Source organism: Lontra canadensis, unplaced genomic scaffold (assembly GCF_010015895.1).
Source record: "Lontra canadensis isolate GAN:19392208 unplaced genomic scaffold, GSC_riverotter_1.0 scaffold2, whole genome shotgun sequence".
NCBI lineage: Eukaryota > Metazoa > Chordata > Mammalia > Carnivora > Mustelidae > Lontra > Lontra canadensis.
In genome coordinates this window covers 58,720,412-58,730,952 of record NW_022630996.1, presented here as the reverse complement: position 1 = coordinate 58,730,952, position 10,541 = coordinate 58,720,412, and positions in this window count along the sequence as shown.

Here is a 10,541-nt window from a genome sequence, read left to right as displayed (position 1 = left end):
TCTATTTCACAAGAGTGAATAAGACACTCCTGAAGCTCCTCCTGTGGGGAGTTAGGAAAGAAAAAGGAAAGTGTCCTTTAGTCAGTAAGACAGGACAGAATAAAACATACCATGAACAACAGAAAACACCCACAATTGACAGAAACATAAAACTTACACAAATAAACATTAATCAACACTACATGTTAATCCTATGTGTGAGACGTGTTAAGGAAGATGATGAGGGCTTCTGTATGATGAAATGTATGCCTTTTGGCCCCATTTTTAAGATCTGAAAATGAGAGCTTTTCTGCCTTGTATCCCCCTTCCACTATCAGGTGATCAACCTACACATAATTCCTTAAGATTAATTCGATCTCAACTGGGGCATATTATCCTCTTGAGTTACTTTTCTCTTTTTCCTGTTCCTGACAGTAAGCTGAGGCTTATCTAGTATTCAGACTGCTACATGATTGCTCCATAGGCCACTGAAAGTCCTGGAAGAATCTCTGGTTATTACGAACATTGTTGTCTTAGCTGTGTGGGTAATAGCAGCAGCCACACAGACCAATTTTAAATGGAATATTGGCAGGATATATAGAATATATTACTCTCTGAAATTCTGTTGCAGAAACATTGTAGCCAATGCCTACTATTCTTTTAGATCCGCTTGGTGATATTGCTATCATTTTTCTGATTTATTTTCATATAGTAACAGACATAAATCTGACTTTCATAACAGTTTGTCTTGCTAATAAATGAAACATCTCTCTTCTTTCTCTTTCTGGCACTCTAAGAGGAGGGGAGTTTCTTCCCAAATTTTATGATAATGATAGCTTAAATGAGGTTCTCCTTTAAGCAGACCCTGAGCCAACAATTTGGCTACAAGTGATTTATTCAGGACATGCTATTCAAAGAGACAGTGAGAAAGAGAGTGAGGAGGAGGATTGGAAAGGGGAACAAGTCAAGCAAAGGTTATGTTACAGGGAGGAAGTCCTAGGCCTGGCCTGATCCTGAGGGTAGATCATAAGCAGAAATTACACCTCCCTGTTTCTTAGTCTGGAATCAGACAGATGAGCTTTTGTACTCCATCACCCAGTTGTTGGTTGCTGGTGCCCAGGAGGATGGGGAGGGACACCTCTAGGTTCCTTCACCTCTCTGTTCTAACTCCATGAGCAATCCTGTAAAGGTACAGGAGTGGATTGTTAGCAGGGTCAAATTGGACAGCTGGAGGATCAATCCAAAGACCTCTAGGCAGAGAACTTTGTATCTTCTGGAAAGGGTATTCATGCCATATTATTTTAACCTGGAACAGAAAGTTTCTCTTCTTCTTACATTACTATTATCTATATCCTATTCACAATGTCCTTTTGAGGACCCCTACTTTTGAGATCTGCCACTTGACAGTCTCTAAACTCTAAGTCTTTCTCTTACACTGCATCATCTCTGATTCTGCAACAAAAAGGATTTTTATCATCAGCCTATATCAAAGGACACCAGCCAAGGCATTCCCTAATCTGAGGGTGAGGGGCCAGTTGGGCCACCTGAGAATGAAAGCTCTTTAGATGCTTTACTTGAAGTAGGACTGAGAGGGAAGAAGATGACCAGAGACGTGTCCATGGTCTTCAAACTAGCCTAGGGCCAGAAGCACCTAACCTGTGTACTGCTGAGCTTGGAGAGAATCCAGATAGCTTCACAAAGCTCTCAGAGAGACTTCTTTGCCCGACTCCCAGAGTGCTAGCTTAGGGCCCATGTGGGTTCAGGCTTGGCAGGGAAGATAGGACAGAAAGAAGAGTGAGTCTTCCTCCCTAATTACCAAGAACCATAATTCCAACAGGAATGGAAAAGATCCAAAGATGCTGGCCTCTGGGGCACAGTTTGATATTTAATGTCCATATTTCATTCTTTGTTTTTTAAAATGAATCAAATTATAAGAACCAAATTATATATTTACTTCACTTCAACTAAGTAGAAAAGACTTCCCACCCTGCTTTTATTTCCCTTGTAAAAATCTTTTAAGAAAAGGTAATGATTATTGTTCTATTATGTGTTTACAAAATCTAGGAAAAACTTACAAATGAAGATAACACTTAAGAATAATGAATTATTTATTAGATCTTTGCTTGAACTCTGAAATCTGATCAAAGAGAAACTTCTGATACTTATTCTATTAATTATGAATGGCAAAACTTCACGCTTTTTGCTAAGAGTATTAAATGTTACAAATCAGCCCAATTCCCCTTGATCCTTTTCCTCTACATGGTGATGGGTGGGGAAACTCTCCTTACTCTGAGTTTAGCTCATGCACCTCACAACACTGGTTAGGGTGACGCTCACCTCACCTGGTAAAGGGCCGGATCAAATTCTTCCCAGCCTTCAGGCCAGTTGAAATGCACCTCTTTGAAGAACACTTCTAGGTTTTTCCCATTGAAATTAATCTTTCCCTCCAATGATCCTTTGGCATCTCTATGATCTCACCTTTGTACTCTAATCTGTGTAGTTAGCTGTTTTCCCAACTATCTCAATAGATTTTAAATTCCTATTCATTTTGGAATTTCCATTGCACCCAGAGAAAGGCTTTACATACAGATCTTAACAGACGTTAAGTTGAATTTGCTTATTGAAAAGAATATTTTGGGGGCACCTGGGTAATCAGACAGTTGAACATCCAACTCTTCATCTCAGCTCAGGTCTTGATCACAGGTTCATGAGTTCAAGCCCCACATTGGGGTCCATGCTGGAGCTTACTTAAAAAATAATAATAGGGGCACCTGGGTGGCTCAGTGGGTTAAGCCTCTGCCTTCGGCTCAGGTCCTGGTCTTGGGGTCCTGGGATCAAGCCCATATTGGGCTCTCTGCTCAGCAGGGAGCCTGCTTTACTCTCTCTGCCTCTCTGCCTACTTGTGATCTCTCTCGCTGTCAAATAGATAAATAAAATATTTAAAAATAATAGTAATAAATAAATATAAATAAATATTTTGAGTCTGTACAATGTGCTGGAAAAATGTGTATAAAAAGATGAAAACAACAGTTCTTGAGCTTCTGTTCAAGGTTTAAAGATGACCATTTGAAAAAAATTGCAACAGGTTTTACTATACTATACTCAACTATGAAAAAACTACAAAAAGAATTGAGTACAAAGTGCCATGGAGTATCACAACTGCCTTCAAGAAGGATAGAAGGTATACTCTCCATTAAATATAAGGAAGATGAGGTTGATGGATGTCACATGGTACCATGGTGGGTCAGGACTTGAACAGTGCTCATCAGGCTCCTAGACCAACGCTCTTTCTACTCATGGTGAAACTTCGACCTTAGGCAAGGAATGGAAGGCTTCCTCTTGGATGAGAGTACACAATATGGCCCAAGACTCAGTTTGCCCAGCATGTGTATAGGAAAACAAGAACCCAGTTTCTGGATGTAGTCAAGCTTAACCTTGAATGTGGCCAGAGTAATCAGTCCTAAAATATCCCATGAAACAAATTCATGGACGTGAGATCCCACTAATATTAATTGCTATGAGTCCCTTTTAATGTGATTCTCTTTTTTAAAAAGTGCAAATACTTGTATTATTTTAAGATAATAAACTAATTTGTACTCAGGTATTCTAAGATGGCGTTTTTGTTCTAGTGGAAGAACCATGATGTTGATGAAAATCCTAGGTAGTGGGGTGCCTGGGTGGCTCAGTGGGTTAAGCCTCTGCCTTCAGCTCAGGTCATGATCCCAAGGTCCTGGGATCGAGCCCTGCATCGGGCTCTCTGCTCAGCGGGGAGCCTGCTTCCTCCTCTCTCTCTCTGCCTGTCTCTCTGCCTACTTGTGATCTGTCTGTCAAATAAATAAATAAAATAAAATAAAAAAGAAAAAGAAAAAAAAAGAAAATCCTAGGTAGTTTGTTTCAAGATTTATGTGAGCAATTAAAAGCCCTGAGAGAAAAACAAATTACAGGTCCTAAATATGTTAAGGGAAGCAAATATTGGAATATTTGGGAAAGCAGAAATATATGGGTAACTTTTAGGACTTCACAGTGAAGAAAAGCAAAGTAAATTATATTAGAAGTAGAAAGATTACACAAAAACTAAGACTCTTCCTCTAAACATCAGGGTGGAGAAAAGTGAGTAGGGGAAGAAAAATAACTACATAGGAAAAGACAAGTTTGTTCACCATCACTGAGTAGTTTTCCATGGATTCACCTTCAGTAAATGAAGTCGGACTGCTACAGAGCTCATGGCATCAAAGGACCAGTGTTATTCCCTTCATAACTCCTTCCATGGTGTTTCATTCTACAAACCTTAAGAGGGCTCCTCTTCCTGTTTAAATGGCAGATTATGATTTGGTACCTCTCCCGTGGCAACTTAAGAGAAAAGAGCTGTTACACACTACAGACTCACACAAGCACTCATCTACCTCAACCTCCTTGTGAGTTTGAAAAATTAGTCACTGTGGATCTTCATTACAACACAGCTAATGAGTAAATAAAATCAAGAGGGAAAAGGATAATTTGGTTAAATATGCACTGGGGATGGAAAAACAGACAGGGACATTAATCCTACTTACAGGGTTTGGCTTCAAATCAAGTCACATTATGACTAGTTATCAGCTACTATTAAACATAATCATCAAAGGTTTCACTACAAAATTCTTCAGCTTGGTAAGATGCTGGGAGAACCAGGATATAAGTGTATTTAGGTACCAGCGCCAGTTTTTGGTAAAATTCACGGTAAAGGGAAGTCCATTATAGGTTTCTCCATAGGCCTTTGTCTAAATGGAAAATCAACCACCATAATCAACAAAGATGAGTTGACCCTATTGCCTACTTCAAAGCTTTTAGTGGATGTTCTTTAGCAACTTCCTCCTGCTTGGTCTAAAGTCAAAGGTCACTTTCTGAGGGCAAGTGTGTTCAGCAAGAAAAGAGCTGTGTGACACACTCTGTATAGAAAATTCTCAGCAGTATGAGATTCAATGTTTTATAATCCTGAAGTGCAATGAATGCATTCTAGGCAGTGAAGGAACAGTTTATCAGGAATTTCTTTAATAAATATTAGCCTTGTAAAAATTTGAGAATACCAAACCAAATCAACACATACTTTTTCTTTTAAAAATGATTCATTAATTTATTTGAAAGAGAGCGTGCACAAGCAGGGGGAAGGGCAGAGAGAAACAGAAGGAATCTCAAGCAGATTCCCTACTCAGCATGGAGCCAACCCTGGGGCTCAATTCCATGTCCCTGAGATCATGACCTGAGCCAAAATCAAGAGTTAGATGCTCAACTAACTGAGCCTCCCAGGCACCTCTCAACACATACTATTCAAATTCTTCTTTAAAAGACATAAACATCAGCTGGCTGCTGGGTTGGACCCAGGAGGAGCTGGCAGCCATGTGGAAAAAGGCAAAATAGAAACGTTGGCATGTGTCTTCAAAGCACTGCATTTCTATCCTCTCTTTTCTCCTCAAACCTCTGATCTCATTTCCATCTTCCTTACTCTCAGCAGATAATCTTGCCTCTGAATTCACAGAGAAAAGAGAAGCCATTAACTAGCCCTTACCTTCCTACGAATAAAGAAAAATCTTTCAAAATCTACCTGCATCTGTGTCTATCCTCCATTTTTCCCTCTTTCATACTGGCAAAAATGTCCTCCTCTCAAAGGCCCTTTGCTCTCTGTGTTCTCTGGACCCTCCCTTCTCAGCAACCTGTCTAGTGATTCCCTCATGTCTACTCATTTTCAAAGTGAATTTATCTACTCCCATGACTTCAGTACATTTGTGTCTATGCATGAATTTTCTGAAGTTCTAGATTACTTTTTTTGACAGCTCTACTTGCACTGAACAGGAGCTAAATGTGTGAGCTCTACATGAATACCACTGCCTTACTGGTGTTTCCAACCTCAGCAACCACAGCCCTCCATTCAGTTGCTCAACCCAATTACCTGGAGAACTTGGTCACACTTCCCTGGTTCTTGCCTCCATGTCTAATAAATTACCAAGTTCCAAAATATGACTCAGATTTACTCTCTCTGATTCCACCATCATCACCATAGAACCATCCACAACCATTGCTCACTTGGATACTGCAATGGCTTCCGAACTCATCTCCTGCATTCATTTCTGCTCATGCCCTGCAATCCATTCTCCATATAGTAGCTTCTCTCTCCTTTTTTAGACACAAAACAAAACAAACCCATCAAGCCACCATTCCTCATCTCAAAAACGACTCGCTCAGTGGTTTTTCACTGCTCATGGTGTTGGCATAAGGCACATGGTTCTGCTGAGCTGTATCCATGCACCATTCCAGTCTCTTTTTGATTCCCTCCCAGTTCCCTCAGTGGCTTTCTTTGATCCTTGAATAGGCCTGGTTACTGCCATCAAGCACCTAAGGGAAAATCTCACCCTTACTGTTAACCTAACTCTTATTCCCCTTTAAGATCAAAGTTCAAACGTCTCTTCATCAGACAAAAATACTCCCCAATCCTCATTTCTCCACTCTACTCACCCCCCACCTTTAAGTTAGATTCTACTCTTAGAATACATTCAACTTTATTCCTTGTGGTCACCATAATTACATTGTCATTTTTGTTCATGACTATTTCTCCTGTATTTATGAATGCATTGTCTGGCAAAAAGTAGACGCTCACTAAAATGTCTGAATGATGACGTGAATGTATGTTATGAATGAAAAGCATTATGTTCCTAAGTACAATTTTTATAAATTTTTTCCTTTGCTTTTTTTTTTTTTTTTTTTTTGAGAGAGAGTGCATATGTGCCCTGGTAAAAGGGGGGCATCAAGGGGGAGAGAAGGAAAATCTTAAACAGGCTCCATCCCTAGCACAGAGCCTGATGCAGGGCTTGATCTCATGATCCTGAGATCATGACCTGAACTGAAATTGAGAGTTGGACACTTAACAGACTGAGCCACCTAGGCACCCCCATTTTTATAATTTTTATAATCAAGTAGGAATTCACTCAAAAAAACCTCAAATAGTGATTTGAAATAGGATCTAAAGTATATGTGTGTGTGTATCTGTGTATATATAAATACACATACATATATATACACACAAATAAAGAATATATGTATATGTACATATGTGTATATATCTATATATATGTATGTGTATGTTATATATGTTATATTATATATATTATTTTATATATGTATATGATGCATAATGTATAATATATGTATATATGTAGATATACACATATACGTATATATGTGTATAATGTATAATATATGTGTATATGTGTGTGTGTGTATATATATATATCTGTATCCATTCTATTCTTAAGAACCATTCTTTTTATTAAGCCCATGCCAAGTTGCATCAGAAATTAGTGGTGTGAGCAGCAAAGTGAAGTTCTGCATTTCATGGTACAGATAGAGAGCTTAGGGCTTCCTATCAGGTGATAAACATACTGGGAATTTCCCTTACTCAGTAACTAAATGCCTGCAGTGTGTGCCAGTCCATATGAGATAGCAAACAATGCCTTGTGTGGTTCTGGGAAGCTGCTTTTTCTTCCTGTGATCAGCCTTTTGATCAATCAAAAATAAAGACAGTCTCTATCACATACTTTCCTGCCTTAAAGAGTAGAAAGAACATTGGTGGATTTCTTTAATTCATCATAGCAATTTATCTCAATGTGTGGACTCCAGACCAACTGCCTCAAAATAACAAGTAAAGCAGGTATAAAAGTAAGTTCTCACATTCCTCCAAACATTTCTTAACAAATTTGTGAATTTCTTAACAAATTTGCAAGTGATTCTATGCCTTTAGAAATTTGAGAGTAAGTGACCTAGAGATTGTCAGTCCCTGCAGAAAGGGATATACAAATTTTTGTTTCAGTTGAACAACTTCTCAGTTCAGTTTCTTTCGACCCATCAAAACAAAATCTTTTAAGAACCACAGAGGACACACCTACAGCAACTTCTTGCTAAATACATCTCCAAAGGCAAGGGGAAAAAAGCAAAAATGAACTATTAGAATTTCATTAGGACAAAAAGCTTTTGCACAGCAAAGGGAACAGTCAAAAAAACTGAAAGCAACCTATGGAATGGGAGAAGATATTTGCAAATGTCTTATATAAGGGACTAGTATCCATAAAGAACTTAATCAAACTCAACAACCCAAAAAACAAAAACTCTAGTCAAAAAATGGGCAGAGGATATGAACAGACATTTCTCCAAAGAAGACATATGAATGGCTACAGACATATGAAAAAATCTTCAGCATCACTCATCATTAGGGAAATAAAAATCAAAACCACAATGAGATACCACCTCATACCAGTCAGAATGGTTAAAACGATCAACTCTGGAAACAACAGATATTGACAAGGATGTGGAGAAAGGGGAATCATCTTACACTGTTGGTGGGAATGCAAACTGATGCCACTCTGGAGAACAGTATGGAGGTTCCTCAAGAAGTTAAAAATAGAGCTACCCTACAATCCAGCAATTGAACTACTAGCTATTTATCCAAAAGATATATTAGAAGGGGCACCTGCACCCCAAGGTTTATAGCAGCAATATCCACAAAGGCCAAAATATGGAAAGAGTCCAGATGTCCATCAACAGATGAAGAGATAAAGTAGATGTGGTGTACACACACACACACACACACACACACACACACACACACACACAGGAATATTACTTAGCCATCAAAAAGAATGAAATCTTGCTATTTGCAACAATGTAGATAGAACTAGAGGGTATTATGTTGAGCGACTTAAGTCAGTCAGAGAAAGACAAATACCATATGATTTCACTCTTATGTGGAATGTAAGAAACAAAACAGATGAACATAGGGGAAGGGAAGGAAAAAAATAAAATAAGATTAAAACAGAGAGGGAGACAAACCATGAGAAATTCTTAACTACAGGAAACAAACTGAAGGTTGTTAGAGGAGAGGTGGGTAGGGCTATGGGGTAACTGGGTGATAGGCATTAAGGAGGGCATGTGACGTGATGAGCACTGGGTGTTACATGCAACTGATGAATCACTAAATTCTACTCCTGGAACTATAATACAGTATATGCTAACTAATTAGAATTTAAATAAATTTTAAAAAGAACCACAGAGCTATAAAAGGCAGCTTACTTTAGGTTACAATCTGAGTTTTTTAGAAAGAAAAATATAACATTTTCCACCTGCCATGTTCGACCTAATCCCATTAGAGTATTGAGATGAAAGACTGGGAGCAGCTGGGACATGGGCTGGACACTACCTGGAGAAGGAAATGTGGTGGCAGGGCACAAAGGAAGTGTAGTTCAGCAGGCAGGAGAAAGAACCCTTCAGAAAGGATAAAACCTAAAGCAACAGGAAGTGATAGAGAAGAATCTATGGTCCCCAAAAATAGAAAAGCTTAGTGATAGGAAATGGCAAGCAGGAACTATTTGGAGATGCAGATAGAAAAACAGGCAGAGAGGAGCACCTGCATGGCTAAGTCTGTAAGCTTCCTGCTCTTGATTTAGACTCAGGTCATGATCTCAGGATCCTGGCATCCAACCCCTGGGTGGGCTCACACTCAGCAGTGAGTCTGCTTGAGGATTCTCCCTCTCCCTCTGTCCCCCTGTCCTCACAGGTGTATAAAAGCTCTCTCTCAATAAAATAAATAAATCTTTTAAAAAAGAATGGGAAAAAAATGGGGAGGGAGTCAAGGCAGAAGGACATGGTGTCACATTATATTTATAAGAGAATCTACTACCAGCCCTTTATCTCAAGCAGCCCTCAAAAACACCTGACCAGAAGCATATAAAAGTTCTGCCTAAGGAGCTAACCTACATGAATTTTAGAGTAGCAGGCTAATCTATAATCTATGGGTGAGTTCATCAGTGGAGTTGTAGATTATCACAAGGTGGTTTATTGACAGTTTAAGTAAACATTTATTTACCTATAATAAACATAGCTACAGACTGTGCAAGCACATTCAGTATCTTATAACAAATATGTTTATAAGATTTGTATTTATAACAAGCTTCATGGTTAAAGGTTACATTCTTATGGGATTAAACATTAATGAATCAACATTAAAGAGAAGAAATAATTCATGATAATCAGAAACAGACCATGAATAGACTTAAACTTGAATAAGACCTTACCCATCTCTCTTCTAAGATGCTCTTTGTTGATGTACTTTAGAGGCCACTGGGACATACACGTCATACCTGTCTGTTCCTTATTTCACTAAAAGTAGTAATAACCATATTTGCTTCCTCCAAAGGTCTCTCATCAAATACTGTTGTGACTCACAGTTGTTTTTTCTTTGTTTTTAACCAAGCCTGAATCTCAGTTTTAACCTCAAAATGCACTCACTAATATGTACTCAGCTTTTAAGAGGACTAACAAGACCAAGACAAGGCCCCCCATTCTTGAATTATATAGGCTCACTAAGCAAGAGGCTGAGCTCACAGGGGCAAGACAGGAAATGTTGTAGGAAATTGCTGTTAAGAGGCATACAAAAAGCAAAACCACATCCCAAAGAAAAGACAAGAAAAGACAAGGCTCTACTCACCAGAGCTAGAATCAAAGGTAACAGTAGTGCTATGAAAAGAATTAAAGGTTGAGCC